Consider the following 19,680-nt stretch of genomic DNA (forward strand, 5'->3'; position numbering starts at 1 on the left):
GATTAGCCATTGGAAGTGGCTATCCAGGGACCCTAATTTGTCTGAGTTGGCTCTTGGCTGTCCTTGTGAGCATTTCTAATTAACTGATCAAATATTGCTTCCAGAAGCAGTCACATCCTCACATATACAGAGTGGAAGCAATTGCCTTAATGTGAATACTTTTTTCTTCATATATACTTTGATGATAATCATTCACTTAAAATTTTAATAAAATATTTATTATCTGCAAGGACTTTCTACCAGCCTCTGAGATGCTTAGGCTAATTAAGAACAGAGGCTAAAGAATATATAAATTTAATAGTGCCATATCTTAAATAGACCACAGGAACAAAGCCTCAAAGCTTCATATCCTTAAGGAAACTATGCATTTGTGGGAAGCTATACATCTTAATATCTGAAAAACCACATGGAGAATGTGTTTCCTGTCGCTTGAATACAGAAATAAGAGCATGGTCCCATGTGAAAATGTTCCCGGGAGGCCCTGAACCCCAGTTCTAGCTTCACCACTTCAGTCCATTACACGGAGCCCTGTTGTGGTCATTAAGAACTAAGTGGCCCCCCTAACTCCAGTAGACTGTTGTTGCTCTGGTTCAGGCCACAGCAGTCAGAAGAACAAATGAGTGACTGGCCTGCCAAATGAACTGCCCCATTCCTTATATCTAGTTCCAAAAGACCCATTTTACCACACCCTTCCACCCTACCCTGTTGTGGAGTCCCTGCCCCCAAACTGCAGAAGACTTTAGCTGTTCAAGTGCTGGTCACACTAGTCTTGTTGTGTTTAATTTAAAAATATGGCCTATTCGATACTTAATATTTGCATATAGATATGGCATCAGTATTATCTAGCCCATTTTTGCAATCAATAAACACACAGACACCTGATGCATTTTAGAATAAGCCTTTACCTGGGGCAAGACAGATATTATCTTCCAAGCGATCCTTCATTATCTCCCAGTCTTCATTCCATTCCATCTGTTTCTAATAATTTTTGTTTGGGCTACCTCCCATCCATCATCCCAAAATACTTGCTAAGATTGTTCATTTTGGCCATCTCTCCATGAGGAACTCCAGAGACCCTCCCTTAGGCTGGTATGGCTCTTTTCTTATCTCATGGTGACTCTCCTCCTTCATCCTCCTCTGCCCTGTCTGCTCTCTCTCCCAAGATCCTCTCTGCTCAAAGGTCCCAACCCTTCACTGCACCCCTTCCTTCTGCCTTGCCCAGGTATTTTATTCAGCCAATCAGGAAGGCAAGGTTCAGAGTAGAGTAAAAGAGGTGGAGGAAAGAATCTCAGGTGTAGAAGATATAATAGAAGAATTTGATACAACCATCAAAGGACATGTGAAGTCTAAAAAATTTCCTGACACAAAGCATCCAAGAAATCAAGGACACCATGAAAACACAAAATCAAAGAATAATAGGAATTGAGGAAAGAGAAGAAGCCTGGCTCCAAGGCCCAGAAAATATTTTCAACAAAATCATAGAAAAAATTTCCCCAACTTAAAAAAAAAATGTTTCCTATAAATAGACAAAGCACCAAATAGAGTAGACCAGAAAAGAAAATCCTCCCACCACATAATAATCAAAACAAGAAATGCACAGAAAGAAAAAATATTAAAAGTGATAAAAAAAAAAAAGGTCAAGTAACATGCAATGGCAAACCTATCATAACCACACCTGACTTTTCAGTAGAGACCATAAAAGCCAGAAGGGTCTAGGCAGATGTCCTGCAAACCCTATGAGACCACAGATGCCAGTCCAGACTAACATACCCAGCAAAATGGTCAATAACCATAGATGGAGAAAACAAGATACCCCATGATGAAAACAAATTTAAACATTACCTATTCAAAAATCTAGCCATACAGAAGATACTAGAAGGAAAACTCCAACCAAAGCAGGCTACCTATACCAAGGAAAACACAGAAAATAGATAATTTCACTTTAGCAAAACAAAAATTAGACAAACATACTACCACAGTCAACATCAAAATAAAATGGCATAAAAGTTCCTGGTCATTAATCTCTCTCACATTAATGGTCTCAACTCTCCAATAAAAAGATACAGACTAACAGAATGGATGTCTAAAAAGGATCCAACATTCTGCTGCATGCAAGAAACAAACCTCAGCCACAAAAATAGATATTACCTGAGAGTAAAAGGCTAAAAGAAGGACTTCCAAGCAAATGGACACAAGATGCAAGCTGAACTAGCCATTCTAATATCTAATAAAAATAGAGTTTCAGCCACAATTAATCAAAGAGATGAGGAAGGATACTTCATATTCATCAAAAGAAAAACTCAACAAAGATGATATCATAATTCTGAACGTGTATATGCCCCCAATACAAGGGCACCCACATTTGTAAAAGAAACATTAATAAAGTTTAAACCATACATTGATACACACACACTGATAGTTGGAGACTTCACCACCCTTCTCTTACCAAAGGATAGGTCCATGAAACAGAAGCTAAACTGAGAAATAATGACAATAACAGATGTACTGAAACTAATGGACATAACAGATATCTACAGAGCTTTTCACCTAAACACAAAAGACTATACCTTCTTCTCAGCACCTCATGGATCCTTCTCCAAAACTGACAATATAGTAGGTCACAAGGCAAGCCTCAACAGAAAATGAAGATTAAAACATACTTTCTATCTTATTAAACCACCATGGACAAAATCTGGACCTCAACAACAGCAAAAATAACAAAAAAACTACACACACATGGAAACTGAACAACTCTCTACTCAATAACAACTAGGTCAGGGCTGAAATAAAGAAAGAAATTAGGGATTTCCTAAAATTCAATAAAAATGAACATACAGCACACCCAAACTTATGGGACACAATGAAAGCAGTTCTAACAGGAAAGTTCATTGCACTAAGTGCCTTCATAAAGAGACTGGAAACATTTCATACAAGCAACTAAATGGCACATCTAGAAGCCCTAGGACAAAAAGAAGCAGACACACCCAAGAGGGGTAAATGGCTAGAAATAATCAAACTAAGGGCTGAAATCAATAAATTAGAAACAGATAGACAAACCCTTACCAAAACTAACTAAAAGGCAGTGAGAGAGAGAGAGAGAGGGAGGGAGGGAGGGGGGATTCAAATCAACAAAATCAGAAGTGAAAGGGGAGACATAACAACAGATATCAAGGAAAGTCTTACTTTAAAAGCTTAAACACCACAAAATTTGAAAAATCTGAATGAAATGGACAATTTTCTTTTTTCTAAACATTTTTTTTATTTTTTACATATGCATTTATATTAGTACACATATATACAATAAATTACCTATAGAGAGAAGAACCATGACACAATCAGGAATTTTATAAATGTTATATTCTTAGTGTTTTGGCCATTTGTATTTGACAGCCTTGAAGACACCTATTTCCTATCTTGTTGCATCTAAAATTCTGAATATAAAGAACAATTTTCTTGATAGATTACACTTACCAAACTATTTGCATAGTCTTAAATCTCCTATGCAAATAGAAGCAGTCATCAAAAGTCTCCCAAAGACCAGGGCCAGATGGTTTCAGCACAGAATTCTACCAAACTTTCAAAGAAAAGCTAGTACCATTACTCTTCAAACTATTCCACAAACCAGAAATGAAAGGAATATTGCCAAACTCATTCTCTGAGGTCACAGTTACCTTGATAACTAAACCACATTAAGACCCAATTTATTTTTAAAAGGAGAATTTTAGACCAATTTCTCTTATGAACATTTTTACAAAAATACTCAATAAAATATTTTCAAACTGAATCCAAGAACACATCAAAAATATCATTCACCATGACCAAGTAGGCTTCATTCCAGGCATGCAGGGATGGTTCAATATACAGAAAACCATCAATGTAATCCACGATAAACAAACTAAAGAGAAAACAAAACCCTTCTTAGATGCTGAAAAAGCATTTGATGAAATTCAGCACCATTCGTATTTAAGGTCTTGAAGATATCAGAGATACAAGACACACAATCCTAAACATAGTAAAGGTTATATAGAGCAAGCTGATAACCAATATCAAATTAAATGGAGAGAAACTCAAAGAAATTCTACTAAAAGCGGGGATTAGACAAGGCTTCCACTCTCTCCATATGCCGTCAATACAGTACTTGAAGTTCTAGCTAGAGCAATAAGACAACTAAAGGAGGTTACGGGGATCCATATCAGAAAGGAAGAAGTCAAAGTATCCATATTCACAGATGATATGATAATATATATGTGACCCTAAAAATTCCACCAGTCCTTCAGCTGATACAAACCTTCAGCAAAGTGGACAGATACAAGATTAATTTTTTAAAAATCAGTAGCCATCCTATATACAAATGACAAATGGGATGAGAATGAAATTAGAGAAGCTACACCTTTCACAATAACCATCAATAATATAGTATCTTAGTATAACTCTAACCAGGCAAGTGAAAAACTTATATGAAAAAAACTTCACGTCTCTGAAGAAAGAAATTGAAGAAAATATCAGAAGATGGAAAGATCTCTCATGCTTGTGGATCAGGAGGAGCAGCATAATAAAAACTGGACATCTTACTGAAACCAATCTACAGATTCAATGCAATCCCTATCAAAATATGTAAAGATCTTGAAAGATAAATTCTCAACTTTATATAGAAAAACAAAAACCAAGAATAGCCAAAACAATCTGGTACAATAAAAGATCTTCCATGGGGAATCTCCATCCCTGATTTCATGCTGTACTATAGAGCAACAGTAATTAAAGCAGGGGAATCTCCATCCCTGATTTCATGCTGTACTATAGAGCAACAGTAATTAAAACAGGGGAATATCCATCCCTGATTTCATGCTGTACCATAGAGCAACAGTAATTAAAGCAGCATGGTACTGGCATAGAAGTAGGCTGGTGGACCAATGGAATGAAATCAAAGACCCAGAAATAAACCCACATATATATGGATACTGGATTATTGACAAAGACGCCAAAACCATAAATGGAAAAAAAAAAGATAGGATCTTCAACAAATGGTACTGGTCTAACCGCATGTCTACATGTAGAAAAAATGCAAATAGATTTGTATTTATCACCTTGAAGAAAATTAAAGTACAAGTGTATTAAAGACATCAACATAAAACCAGACACACTAAATTTGTTAGAAGAAAAAGTAGGGAAGAGCCTTGAACTCACCAGCACAGGAGACAACTTCCTGAACAGAACACCAGTAGTTCAGGCTCTAACGTCAACAACTAGTAAATGGGACCTTGTGAAACTGAAAAGCCTCTGTAAGGTGAAGGACACTGTCAACAGAACAAAACAACAGCCTACAGACTGGGAAAAGATCTTCGCCAGCCCTACATCTGACTGAGGGATAATATCCAAAATATATAAAGAACTCAAGAAATTAAACACCACCAAACCAAATAACCCAATTAAAAAGTGGGGTACAGAGCTAAACAGAGAATTCCCAACAGAGGAATATCAAATGGCTGAGAAACAAAGAAATGCTCAACATCCCTAGTTAGCAGGAAAATGCAAATCAAAATGACTCTGAGATTCCATCTGACATCCAGCAGAACGGCTAAGATCAAATATTCAAGTGACAACACATGCTGGTGAGGATGTGGAGAAACAGTAACACTCCTCCATTCCTGGTGAGAGAGTAAACTTGAACAACCATTTTGGAAATCAATCTGACACTTTCTCAGAAAATTGGGAATAGTTCTACATCAAGAACTACCTATACCACTTCTGGGCATATACCCAAAAGATATTCCACCATACAACAAGGACATAAGCTCAACTATGTTCAGAGCATCTTTATTCATAATAGCCAGAATTTTAAAACAGGCTAGATGTCCCTCAACCAAAGAATGGATAAAGTAACTGTGCTACGGGGCTGGAGAGATGGCTCAGTGGTTAAGAGCACTGTCTATCCTTCCAAAGGTCCCCCGTTCAATTGCCGACACCCACGTGGCAGCTCACAAACTGTAACTCCAGTTCCAAGGGATCTGACACTAATGCACACAAAATAACATTAAATAAATTATTTAAAAAGAAAAAGAAACTGTGCTACATTTACACAATGCAATACTACTCAGCCATTAAAAATAAGCAAGTCTTGACATTTTCAGACAAATGGATGCAACTAGAAAAGATCATCCTGAGACCCAGAAAGACACACATGGTATGTACTCACTTATAAGTGGATATTAGTTCAATATAGATGTTTTCTGAGAGACTCCATCCAGTGGGGGATTTGGACAGATACGGGGACTCCATGAAGGACTCTGGCAGAGTGCTGAGAGTGGTGTGGAAGAATGGGAAGATGGAAGGACCCTGAGGGTTCAGAAGCCCCACAAGTGGACCATCAAGACTGGTGAATCTCGAGTCAGGGTGGGGGGGGAGCGCACAAACTGTTGCATCAACCAAGGAAAATGCGTGCAGAGAACCTAGGCCCTCTGTTCAGATGTAGCCAACACACAGCTCGTTCTCCATGGTTATGAGGAGAGCAAGGACTGCTTCTGACATGAACTCTCGTGGCCCCAATTTAATCTACTCCCCTTGGCAGGGAGACCATGAGGGCACACAGAAGAAGGGGATGCTGCCTGTACAGATAAGACTTGTTAGACTGTGGTCAGAAGGTGTGGGTGAAGGAGCCCCTTCCCTATCAGAGGTCTAGGGGAAGGGTATAGAACGGAAGAGGGAAGGAGCAAAGGAGGGTGAGAATGGGAAGATACAAGTGAGGGGGTAACAATTGGGAAGCAATATGAGTAAACTATAATAAATAAATAAATAAACAAACAAACAAACTAACTAAAAAATGGAGTACACAGCTAAACAGAGAATTCTCAACAGAGGAATATCAAATGGCTAAGAAATACTTAAAGAAATGCTCAAGATTCAAACCTATGGCCCTGGAGTCTGGGGAGGACCATGGCGTGCCAGGCATTCTCCTCAGCAACCATGCAACTGAGCCATCCTGCGGTTGCGGAAGCCCGGGCTGAGGGAAGCCTGACCGGCCTCGAAGATGGCACTCTCTGCCACAGTCAGGAAGCGGCTGAAACGCAAAGCACCCCGCGGCTTCCTCAAGCGCACCTTAGGCGGAAGAAGCCTCAGGTGCATCTGGAGACATACAGCGACCTCCTGATTCAGTTGAATTGCTTACTCTTTGTTCACCGACTGGCAGAAGAGTCTGGAACAAATGCTTGTGAGAGTAAATCTAGAGTTATCAAACAGGATCATGTACTGGCTGCAGGAAAGGTAATTCTGAGGAAGAACAGAAGTTAGAAGTCAGCACGTGCTTAAGAATTATTGTTTGTTAATTTAAGTGGTAGCTGATCATGAAAACTCTGTATCAGTTCATTTGTGGATTATTAAAACAGCGTCTCTGGGAGCAATATGTGCGGTTTACTTTTCCTAAGGAGGTTTTATTCATTAGTGGCTCCTCGGCTTCCTGCTGTGGCGCTCCTGTGCATGACCTCATACTGATTACAGAGCTTGAAGAGACGCACTCCTTAGACTTGAGAGCATGCCTTTGCATTTAGCCACAGTTAATTGCTTTGAGGAAGCAACCTGCAGTAAAATATGGGTACATTTTAAGTATGTTAGTTTTTTCTGTATTCACAAAGCATTCCTGTCTATTCTGTACTATTGTTACACTAACAGTAACAGTAAAATTTCTCGACTAGAAGATGGTAGGCATGAGCTAAATTTGCTAAAAATAAATAAATAAATAAATAAATAAATAAATAAAACTCTGAAAACTGCAAACAAGGAGATCTGAAGCACACTGGCCTGCTTTCTTCACATCACGGGATTTGGTAGCTAATACATTTCCCACAGCAGGTCATTTAGAAGCTTACTACATATCACCCAATATTTCTCTATTTTTATTCCGAGATGATTGAGATTGTGTGCAGAGCTGCAAACCTAATATAAACATACACTCTACACTAAGCACCCAGTTTCCCCAGCGGTTACATCTGACATATAGTGTAATGTGCCAAAGCGTTTGGTAATGGGTACAGTCTATATGTAGCTCCATGATGCTGTATCATGTGTACAGGCTCATGAGATTTCTAAAACTAGTACGTAGAGCTATCTCAGTCCCACAGAGCTCTTCCGGATTCTCCTATACTCATCCAGCTACCACGCCTCCTACCAGACCCCCACCCCTCCCAGCTGCCCTCCAGCTCTATAATTTGGGGACTGTTATATAAACAGAAGCATATAAGAAATAACCTTTGGAGATCTCTTTTTCTCAGTAATGCCCTCGTGTTCTGTTCAAGTAGTTGCATGTGTTTGCTGCTGGGTGGTGTGGACGCACCATATTCGGCATAGCTGCCTGCTTATTGAACATTTTCATATGTCTAATTTGGGGACTATTATAAATAAATTTTCTATGAATGGTTGTAAAAAGAAAAAAGAAATGCTCAGTGTTCTTAGTTATCAGGGAAATGCTAATCAAAACGATTATGAGATTCCATCTTACACCTACCAGAATGGTGAAGATCAAAAATTCAAGTGACAGCTCATGCTGGTGAGGATGTGGAGAAAGGAGAACACTCTTCCATTGCTGGTGGGAGTGCAAATTTGTACAACCACTTTGGAAATCAATCTGGCACTTTATCAGAAAATTGGAAATACTGCTACCTCAATCCCCAGCTATACCACTCCTGGGCATATACCCAAAAGATGCTCCACCAAACAACAAGGACATTTGCTCAACTATATTCATAGCAGCTCTATTTGTAATAGCCTGAATCTGGAAACCACCTAGATGTCCCTCAACCAAAGAGTGGTTAAAGAAACTGTGCTACATGTACACAATGCAATACTACTCAACTATTAAAAACAAGGAAATCTTGAAATTTGCAGGCAAATGGATGGAACTAGAAAAGATCACCCTGAGTGAGGTAACCCAGACTCAGAAAGATACACATGGTATGTACTCACTCATAAGTGGATACTAGCTCAAAATAGATGTCTTCTGAGAGACTCTACCCAGTCGGGGATTTGGACAGATACTGGGACTCCCTGCTGGGCTCTGGCAGAGTGCTGAGAGTGGTGTGGAAGAGTGGGAAGATGGAAGGACCCTGAGGGTTCAGAAGCCCCGCAGGGAGACAATCAATAGCAGCAGAGCTTGACTCAGGGGAGCCTGCAGAAACTGATACACCAACCAAGGACAGTGCATGCAGTTAACCTAGACCCCCCCCCGTACAGGTATAGCCAATGGACACCTCATTATCCAAGGTTGTGGAGGAAGTGGGTACTGCCTCTTATATGAACTCTGGTGCCTGGGATTTGATCAGTTCCCCTTGGTATGCAGGCCCTGCGGGCACCCAGAGGAATGGGTTGCAGGCTATCCGAATGAGACCTGAAAGGCTGTTGTCAGATGGTGGGGGAGGAGGACCCCCTTCTCTATCAGAGGTCCAGGAGAGGGTCATAGGGCGGAAGAGGGAGGGAAGGTGGGAATGGGAAAATACAATCAAAGGTATAACAATAGGGATGTAACCTGAATAAATTATAATAAATTTTTAAATCTAATAAATTCCTAACACAAAACATTCAGGAAATCTGGAACACTATGAAAAGACCAAACCTACGAATAATAGGAATAGAAGAAGAAAAAGAATTCCAACCCAAAATCACAGAAGAAAAAAATTTCTAACCTAAAGAAGGACATGCCCCTAAAGGTTGAAGAAGCTTACAGAATACCAAATAGATTGCACCAGAGAAGAAAGTTCCTATGCTACGTAATAATTAAAATATTAAGTGTACCAAACAAATAAAGATTATTAAAAGCTACAAGGGAAAAAATAAAGTAACATATTAAGACAGATATATTAGAATTACACCTGTCTTCTCAATAGAGGTTTTAAAAATCAAAAGGGTATGGATAGATGTCTTATAGACTCTAAGAGACCATGGATGCCAGCCCAGACTAATATACCCAGGAAAAAATTTCAATCACCATAGATGGAGAAAACAAGATATTTCATGACAAAGTCAAATTTAAACAATATCTATTCACAAGTCCAGCCCCACAGAAAGTACTAGAAGAAAAAGCAAGTCTCATAGAAGCAAAATCTAAAGAAGGGAAACACACACACACACACACACACACACACACACACACACACACACACCTAAAAATAAAAGCAAATCTTTTTTTAAAGTTTTAAAAATATCAAGAGATCTCAGCCCAGAGTTCAAGTAGCAGAAACAATTCGCCAGTAGAGAATTTGGACATGTGACCAGGGTGTCCCTTAGAAACTTTATCTTCCACAGAAACAGTGTCCCTTCATCATGGAGATTAAAGGTAACTCCTATGAGGGGTGTGCAGAGAGCTCCATTTGTAGCCATACCAACAGGCAGCATGGCAGAAAGAGATCGTCTGACACTGTGAGTGCTGCACAGCCTCCTGCTTCCCCAGTGTGCTCGTTTGTTTTATGTCAGCCTAAATTAAGAAAATGCCTCCGTAAGATCATGCCATAGCTGGTGCCTCCAATTTGATCACTTCCCATCGGTGGGGAAGCCTGGTGGCACACAGAGGAAAGGGAAGCAGGCTACCCCATGAGACCTGATAGGCTATGATCGTGTGGTGGGGGAGGAGCTCCCCTTCTGTCACAAGTCTAGGAGAGGGGAATAGGGCGGAAGATGGAGGGAGGGTGGGAATGGGAAGATACAAGTGAGGGGCTAACATTCAGGATGTAATCTGAATAAATTATAATAAATTAAATTTTTAAAATTAAGAAAAAGATTAGGTCATTGGCAAGCCTGAAGGCATTTTCTTAACTAGTGCTTGATGGAAGAGTGCTGTAAAAAGATTATTAATATTTAATATTCATTCATATGGTTATTAAATATAATGGCATTACTTAGCCAGCTATTATATAATAAAAGACACAGAAACCTGTTAGATTTTTAATATGCCTTAAAGACTGGGGCTGGGCAGATCTTAACCCCCTATGCTACCTTGTTATCTCCCAGCCACAACCCCATAAATATTTGTACATGTTCCTCTCCATCATGCCAATCCTCAGAGCAAGCTCCTCCCACAATGCACTTCCTGCTCATGCATACCCAGAGTGACCTACCTGCTCCTTTCTCCTTCCTTCTTCCTCTGTTAAACCCCTCTTGTGATCCTTCTGCCCTCCGAGCCCTCGAACCTTAGCTCTGCCTACCTTTCTTTTGCCTGGCCAGGTACACGCAATTTATTGGCCAATTAGGTATAATTTGGGAGGCAAGGTTACACACCTGAGCACTTGCTTGTAGAACACTAAAGACATTGGAGACAAGCAATTAACCCTAGAATACTTAGTAGCTCCATATCAACCACAACAGGGGAGGGCCCAATCCATTGTGGATAGTTCCATCCCTGGGCTGGGTGGTCCTGGGTTCTAAAAGAAAACAGGCTAAGCAAGCCATGAGGAACAAGCCAGGAGGCAGCACCCCTTCCATGGCCTCCGCATCCGCTCCTGTGTCCAGGTTCCTGCCCTGTTTGGGTTCCTGTCCTGCCTTCCTTCCATGATGAACAGATACGGAGGTGTAAGCCAAATAAACCCTTTCCTCCCCAATTGCTTTTCGGTAATGGTGTTTTGTCACAGTAATTTCTAACAAAGATGCCCAGTGGCATTAAGCTTATCACAGGCTTGTCTACTCAAAATCTCCTGCAGGAGAAGCCCATTGCCCAACTCCTTAATGAAGAATCCTTACTTCCAGTGGAGTCAGAGGAAAGTTTTTAAAAGACCCTGTGGGTTAAAAACTGATCAGCCATCTCATGTAGGTGGTGGTCCCTGGATGACATAAGGAGACGCTGCCTCAAACAAAACAAACAACAACAAAAATCTATATATTGTCAGTCCCTTGGGAGTTTTCAAACTATAATAATCTTTCTGCCAAAAAATTAATGTCAGAGAGTGAACTGGAATAAGCCTAAGTGATAGATGTTGGTGTACTTTTAAAATCTATTTTTATTTTGGGTTCCTTATATCTCTTTCTCTCTTTTCTACCCAAATCCCTTCCAGCACCACAACTCCAGGTAGGACAGAGAGGTTAGTGGAGAGAAGGGCGTGGTTTTTCTTAGCTACTTCCTGCTGTTAGGGTCATCAGGTTTCTTGGGGCAAATGCAATCAACATTTCAGGACATTGCCAGCTTCTTGTCAAACTGCATGGACTGCAACCAGGAGCAGCAGTGGGGGGCGGGGGGGGGGAGCACCAGCACCCTTCTTTCTCAGAGCCCCTAGGCGCTCTCTTTCTCTCTCTCTCTCTCTCTCTCTCTCTCTCTCTCTCTCTCTCTCTCTCTCTCTCTCTCTCTCTCTCTCTCTCTCACCTGTGATTAAAATAAAAACACGTTTACATATAAGCCAAAACTTCCACAACAGATCAATCGCCTGCCCTCTGCCATGTCAATCCTCATATATATTTATCAAGTATGCTTTGCTCTTCTTATTTTCTGGATGTTAGCTAGACAGGTGTCCGAAAGTCTATTACTGAGTTTCAAAAGCAGAGTTCAGCCAGACTGAATTCTCAGAGGCAATTGAGTTTTGTTCTACTGGTTTTAACAACAGAAAAATGAGGTCAGTCTTACATACATGAAATCTAAGTCATCATAAGTCCTGATCTAACTCAAGTCACTTCTTTTTTATGATGACCCTTGTTAAAAATTGAATGGTTGAATAAAAAGAATTCAAACCAGTAACCTACATCAAAAATTCTTTTTGCCTGAGAAGGCAACAGAAGTAATCTTCTAGGGGCCAGGAATGGGAAGATGTATGTGTATAAAGAATAACAAATTGATTTGTGGTTGATGAAGATTTGTCAATTAAGTTTTATGACTTAAATTTTAATTCCTGAAATCCATGACCACAGGATTTTTTTTTTAATGGTAACAGTAAAATGTCACAAAATTAGCAAGTTCAGGAAGCAACTCCCACCTCAACATTAGAACAAAGAAAGAGATTGGAATTAATAACAGACTTTGGGAAAGCTGTCCTACTGAGTGATGTTCAGAGCTCTGAAAAGGCACACTCCCCTACTAGAGACTGTGGCTATGAGCATGGAGATGAGACTCCAGATGCAGAATTCAGATCCCTTAAGAGGAGAAACTGAATGTGTCTACTGCTTCAAGGACACTGTGAGACTGATTCAGCAAAACTGGCAACTACAAGCTAAGTTCAGTTGTGTCTTTACAAATGGCATGCCATAGTCAAATTGAAGATATTAGGCTTACATGCTGCTGACAGGCACCAAAAAATTATTTTATTCTTTCTCTTCTAGCTCTGCAGCTCTCTTTAACGCCCCATTTGTAAGAGCAACAGAAAAATCCTTTTGCATTCGCTTTCTAAGGCTCTGAAAAGTGTCATGAATTCCAAACATATTCTTCATTGTTTCTGTTGTGTAGCAAGAACTCGGTCTCCCAGTGGAAGCCAGTGTCAGCATTACCAAGCAGTAGATTCTTCAGTTCAGTAGAACCATTGCTGTGAACCCAGGCAGAACCCAAACCACTCAACTGTTGAACCTCAAAACTGAAACAAAGCAATCTGTAAATGGATAAAGAGAATGGGTCACACTTACACTGATTGCTGGCCCTGTATGGTGCTCTATGTAGTCAGACTATGGGATTCAGCCTACAGGAAAGGCTGGTGATTCAAGGTATATATATATATATATATATATATATATATATATATATATATATATATATATATATATTATAAGTAAGGGAGTAGTAAATATTTCCTCCTGGAGTCTCTAAAAATAGTCCAAACACTGCTGTGGAAATGTCACATGGAGAGACACATGTAATTAAACACTATATGTCCATATAAAGTCACATGGGAATGTGTTCAACCGAGCAGGTACATCCACAAATGCATGAAAGAAATTCCCCGATGTGCTCTAAAGTGTCCAGATCATAGTCAGGAATGAAAAGAAGGGGAACCTGTGTCAGGGACCAGCTTTATCTCACTGATAGACTTGATCTGCTGAGCATGAGGATGGGTGGTGTTTGTGATGGACTTGTGGAGATGTTGCTGTTTAGGAAAATGTGGGATTCTTAAGGATGTACAATAAGATGCTATATCCTACAGGATAGACTAAAATGTTTTCAACTTGATATCTCACAGACGCCAGGTGTCTGCTGAGATGCTCCAAGGACGGTATTATGTGAAGCTCCTGAGAAGGCAGGTAGTCAACTGTAGCAGCAGCCTCAGACAGGTACAACACATGTTACTAACTTCCTGGGATAGCACCCCTCCCGGTCTCCGTCTGCTTTTTTTGTTTTGGGTTTTTTTTTTCTGTGTTTGTTTGTTTGTTTGTTTTTGTTTTTTGTTTCTGTAGTTCTTCTGCTTTAAATTCTGATATTCTATACTTTATCTGATCCATTCTCTTGGCAAGGCTTTTCAGTTGGGTAATTGAGTTTCTCAGTTTTACCATCATTCCAACTGAAGTTTTCTTCAGTATTGCTATTTCTTTTATTGGATATAGTTTTAAACTCCTAAGTTGTCTTTATCATTTCATTTTCTTGAAGTTTATTCCTATCCTCTTTAAGCTCACTGGAGTGTTTGTTCATATACTCATTGAATTTTTAAGTCATGTTTCTGATTGCTCTTTTACACTTTGTTTCCTGAGATTCATCTCAGTAATTCTCATGGAAGGACACAGGCCTAGCAGGGGACACAGTGTCTTGGCACTTTATCTTGTTTATGCTTTGGCAGTGTGGCCTGAGCGTGTGGACTTTACTGCTGGCTGTGTATCTGGTGTAAGATGCTAGCCTGCCCCTGTTGGATGTGTGCTCAGTTCTGTTCTGCTGTGACCCAAGCTTGATTTCAGATCAGGTATGCAAAGCTGGTCAGTCAGTCCTTCAGGTACTTTATACTGATTTTACATAGAGAGTTGTTTATATGTGTGGGTATTTTTCCTGAATGAGTGCATGCTTCCCTCATGCTGCAGAGGCCAGAAGACAGCACTGGATCCCCTTGAACTGAGATAAAGAAGGTGTCGTAAGCCACCATGTGAGTGCTGGTAACTGATCCTGTGTCCTCTGCAGAAAGTGCTATTAATCACTGAGCCAGGCTCCTGCATTGATTTTTTAATTGGTAGCTGAATCATCCTAGGCTAGAATGTAAGTGTGGCCCTACCGAGGCAGATCTGAGAAGGTGAGGCTTGGGAAGGCAGAAGGGGATGGGGTGCTCATCTGGCTTGAAAGGGATACAAGCCTTGGGACTCCAGCTAAGCTTGGAGTGTGGAGATGGTGCAGACGGTGGGTATCTGGATCATTCACTGGGCTGGGCTCATCGATAGGCTGCACGACCTGAGCTGGGTTTGAGAGTGTGAGGCTGGCATGGGCATGTGGTGGTAGCTTAGTCACAAGGCTGGACGGGTGCATTAGGTGCATAACCCAAAGCTTTCACATATGTTAAGCATGAAAACCTTGCAGTACCTGGGCCTAACAGATACCCACAGAGAGATCATTTTAATTATTTAAACCTCCCTCCACCTTTGACTAGAATTTGCATGATGGGCAGATTCTTTAGCTCTGTCTATTCTTAGAATTTTAAAAATGAACTTCCTTCCAATGCCTCTCTGTCCCTAATTACCCATTCTGTTCTTTCCCAAGTCTCAGGCCATCCAGTGAAATATGTGAAACCACTCGTGCAGCATGAGTTATAATTTGGCCACTTGTCTGCCCAAAGTGACACCAAAGGCGATCTTAAAATCCTGTTTATGTGGAGAACTTTCTTTTACTAACAATTCTTCAGACCATTCCTGAATGAAGCTGCTATTTATACTCTTTCCTTGGTGTTAGAAAATCACATAGCCATCTTTAAAGAAGGCCTTGTTATAATTTCCTTAGAAATTTTCTTGAAACCACTGGTTTAAAAAAACAAAACAAAACAGTATAGTGGAGTTAGTCATGTGGGTATCTATAGTACCTTCGCCTGGAACTTTTTTTTTTTTTGAGACAGGGTTTCTCTGTGTAGCCTTGACTGTCCTGGACTTGCTTTTCTCACCTGGAACTTCTTAACTTCTTGTACCTTTTGCAAGAGTTCATGCTTGAATTCTTTTGTTGTTTATATATGGTGTATCTGTGTATGTTCATACATGGGCAGGCATGAATGCACACTCAAGTATGTGTGTGTGTGTGTGTGTGTGTGTGTGTGTGTGTGTGTGTGTGTGTATGTGTGTGTGTGTGTGTATGTGTGTGTGTGTGTATGTGTGTGTGTGTATGTGTGTGTGTGTGTGTATGTGTGTGTGTGTATGTGTGTGTGTGTGTGTATGTGTGTGTGTGTATGTGTGTGTGTGTATGTGTGTGTGTGTATGTGTGTGTGTGTGTATGTGTGTGTGTGTATGTGTGTGTGTGTGGTGTGTGTGTGTGTGTGTGTGTGTGTGTGTGTGTGTGAGATTAGTAGTACTGCAAGCTTAGATTTTTCAAAACCTACTTTATTTAGGGTTCTTAAACACTTCAACCTCACTTCTAACCTATTGACCGAAGGGAGGGGAGAAGAATGTCAGTGGGGAAAGGGGGCTGTGGATCTGTTTAGAACTAGTTCCTTGGGCCAACTCCACTCTGCATTGTCAGGATACCAGCAGTCCAGTCCAATAGCCAACACCAAACAGCAACAGGGATCCACTGTGGTGACACCATCCAGCAGAAACAGCAAGGTTCCAGGTCAGAAGATGCTAGAATCAGCCAGAGTACCACAAGAAGTTCTCTGGAATGTTTCTCTCTGTGAAGTGAAGACCAACAAAGAGTTGCACAGCATAGCAGTGTGCAACGAAAAAAAACATCATCCTAGGAGTGGAATAGCTGGGTCTTGAGGAAGCCTTATTCCCAGTTTTCTGAGATAACCCAGAAGATGCTACAACACACAACAAGGACATATGCTCAACCATGTTCATAGCAACCTTATTCATAATAGCCAGAACCTGGAAACAGCCTAAGTGTCCCTCAGTAGAAGAATGGATAAAGAAACTGTGGTACATTTACACTATGGAATACTACTCAGCTATTAAAAACAAGGAATTCCTGAAATTTGTGGACAAATGGGTTGAACTAGAAATGATCATAATAAGTGAGTTAACCCAGAAGCAGAAAGATTCAAATAGTATATACTCACTTATAAGTGGACACTAGCCCAAGAGGCATGTCCCATGAAAGTCTTCACCTACCAGGAAAGTGGGATAGATGTGAGGACATCCTATTGGAACTTTAGATGAGAGAAGTATGGGAGAATGGAGAAATAGAAGGATCCAGAGGGTTCTAGAAACCTGCAAGAAGAACATTATGATGGGCATAATTGGGCCGAGGGGTTCTGCTTAAACTATGGCACCAACCAAGGACAATACATGCAGTAAATTTCAAACCCCTACTCTGATCTGGCCAATGGACAGGACATTCTCCACAGTTGAGTGCAGAGTGGGGACTGACTTTCACATGAACTCTGGTGCTCCACATTTGACTATGTCCCCTTGATGGGGAAGCCCGGTGGCACTCAGAGGAAGGAGAGCAGGCTACCAAGAAGAGACTTGATACCTTATGATCATATACAGGGAAGGAGGTCCCCCTCAGTCACAGTCATAGGGGAGGGGAGTAGGGTGAAAGCTGAGGGAGGGAGGAATGGGAGGATACAAGGGATGGGATAACAATTGAGATGTAATATGAATGAATTAATAAAAAAATAAAAGTTAAAAAAACAACGTCGTCCTGGGTGATGAGTGACCCACAGGCGGGCTGCGGGCCGTGCAATGCTGGGGACACCAGTTCCGGCTCAGGGGCAGGGGCTTTACCACGCTCCAGAAGCCTCACTAGGGCCCAGGCCCATGAGCCCTGCTCACCAAGGCTCGGAGAGGGAGCTCAAGGTACAGTGCAGCTCCAGGGATCTGAGGGCTCTCTCAGGGCTTTGGGCTCAGGGCTGCCATCGCCACTGCCGCATGGCTGCCTTTGCCTCCCACCCCTCCACAACCTACAAGGAATTTGACATCTACTGCCCTGTCAGTCAGGATGTGCTCAAGACGCCGGTTCAGACCGCGGTTGGCCAGCACGTTTTCTGTACAGTGTTTCCTGACTGCTATGAGAGAAAGTGGAATACATTGCACCCTATGTCGTGGAAGTGTGACTAGAAGAGAAAGAGTGTACGGAACAGGCCTTAGATCTTGAAACTATCATGGGGAAGCTTTCTGGTAGCTGCAGCTGATTGTTTCAAAAAAGATTAAATTCTATCTCATGAGACGTCATTACCAATCTTATAAGAAGTATCAGGGTGAATATGGTGTTTCTTCTGTCATTCCAAACTTTGTAAACAAGGCTTCTCAAGATTCAGTAAGGAGCCGGGCGTGGTGTGGCGACGGCTTTAATCCCAGCACTCTGGAGGCAGGGCCAGGCAGATTGCTGTAAATTTGAGGCCAGCTTGGTCTACAAAGTCCAGGACAGCCAAGGCTACACAGAGAAACCCTGTCTCGTAAAACAAAACAAAACAAAACAAAACAAAACAAAAGATTCAGTAAGGAACAGTAAATAGGAGTGAAACATCTGAACATCTGCTTACATAGAAACTTATCAAGAGAATACAAGTTCTTCTGCCTTTATGCGCCCCTTATGTCAAGAGTCAAATTTCACCAGAGAGTGTTTATTGCATCACTGTCATAGTAATCACCTATTCCAGACAGTTTCTGTGACATGTTCTATTTGTGTGTCTCTTCCTTGGGGAGATCCTAGACAGATTACTAGAAATTTCATGAGTCATCTAATTCAAAGACATCAGTTTGATTATGGAGAATTTGTGAGTCTTCAGCGGAAACACGATATCAAACTGCTGTGGAAGAGCTTTTTCGCGTGAACATCTGGTGTGCACAGACATCTCTGCACCCTTGTGCCTACAAGTGCCATCCTTAAGGAGAAGACAACATGAAGTCACCATTTCAGTAATTTGCTATGCATATTAATAAAAATAATTTCTATTGTATTAGGCTTTTAATTGAAAGTAAAGATGGGCCATCCTAACCCCGTTCTCTAAATAGTTACTTTAATAGCACAGAAAGGGTTGTATTCCACATGTGTGATGAAAACGGAATCTCTGTTGTCTTTTCTTCCTTGTATTACATATTCTCAATGTTTTATTGTTTTTGATATTTGATGCAGTTCCTCCTGTTCAGTGTGGAGATAACAGTAGCAAACTCTGAAAGATGTGATCCCTATAAAACTAATGAGCCTGAGCCATTTGTCAGAGCTGCAGAATGGAAACTTGAAGTGCTAAATGGGATCATCCAAAGGGATTTTGTAAAGTTTAGAGTCTAGCTGAGGAATTCAACAATAAGAAATTTGTATTTGTATAATGTTTAGTATTTTTGAAGACCTAGTGAGATTTCCTTAATAATTTTGACTTTGAAAGCATATTGTACAAATGTTTCTTCTTTTGCTATTAGAATGTATCAAGAGAAGAGAAAAAATTTTTCTTTGGTGGTTAGTTTGTTAATTTAATCTAGCTCAAGTAATTTGTAAGCCTAAAATAAGTTGTACAACAGCTCTTTGTAGTCAGTATTTCTCACTAGCTGATGAAATCTTTCAGTCAGTGATGATATATTAAACTTGAATTGGTTTTTTAAAAATTCAAGGTTGAAGGTGTATGTGGATATGTACATATGCTTTTACATGTATATATACACATATATATCTTTGCC

General features: G+C 40.6%; 2 pseudogenes across 2 annotated transcripts; both read left to right on the forward strand.

Annotated features, from left to right (window-relative positions):
* The first annotated feature begins 7,024 nt into the window (after window positions 1–7,024).
* Window positions 7,025–7,390, forward strand: LOC311599221 (centromere protein W-like; annotated as a pseudogene). The gene has a single exon. The product of its transcript is annotated as a centromere protein W-like (transcript).
* A 10,358-nt stretch (window positions 7,391–17,748) lies between these two features.
* On the forward strand, window positions 17,749–18,911 carry LOC311599633 (E3 ubiquitin-protein ligase RNF138-like; annotated as a pseudogene). The gene is made up of 2 exons: window positions 17,749–18,341; window positions 18,515–18,911. The product of its transcript is annotated as an E3 ubiquitin-protein ligase RNF138-like (transcript).
* Window positions 18,912–19,680: the final 769 nt, after the last annotated feature.

Source organism: Acomys minous (genome assembly GCF_964271855.1).
Source record: "Acomys minous genome assembly, chromosome: 6".
In the NCBI taxonomy this organism is placed as follows: Eukaryota; Metazoa; Chordata; class Mammalia; order Rodentia; family Muridae; genus Acomys; species Acomys minous.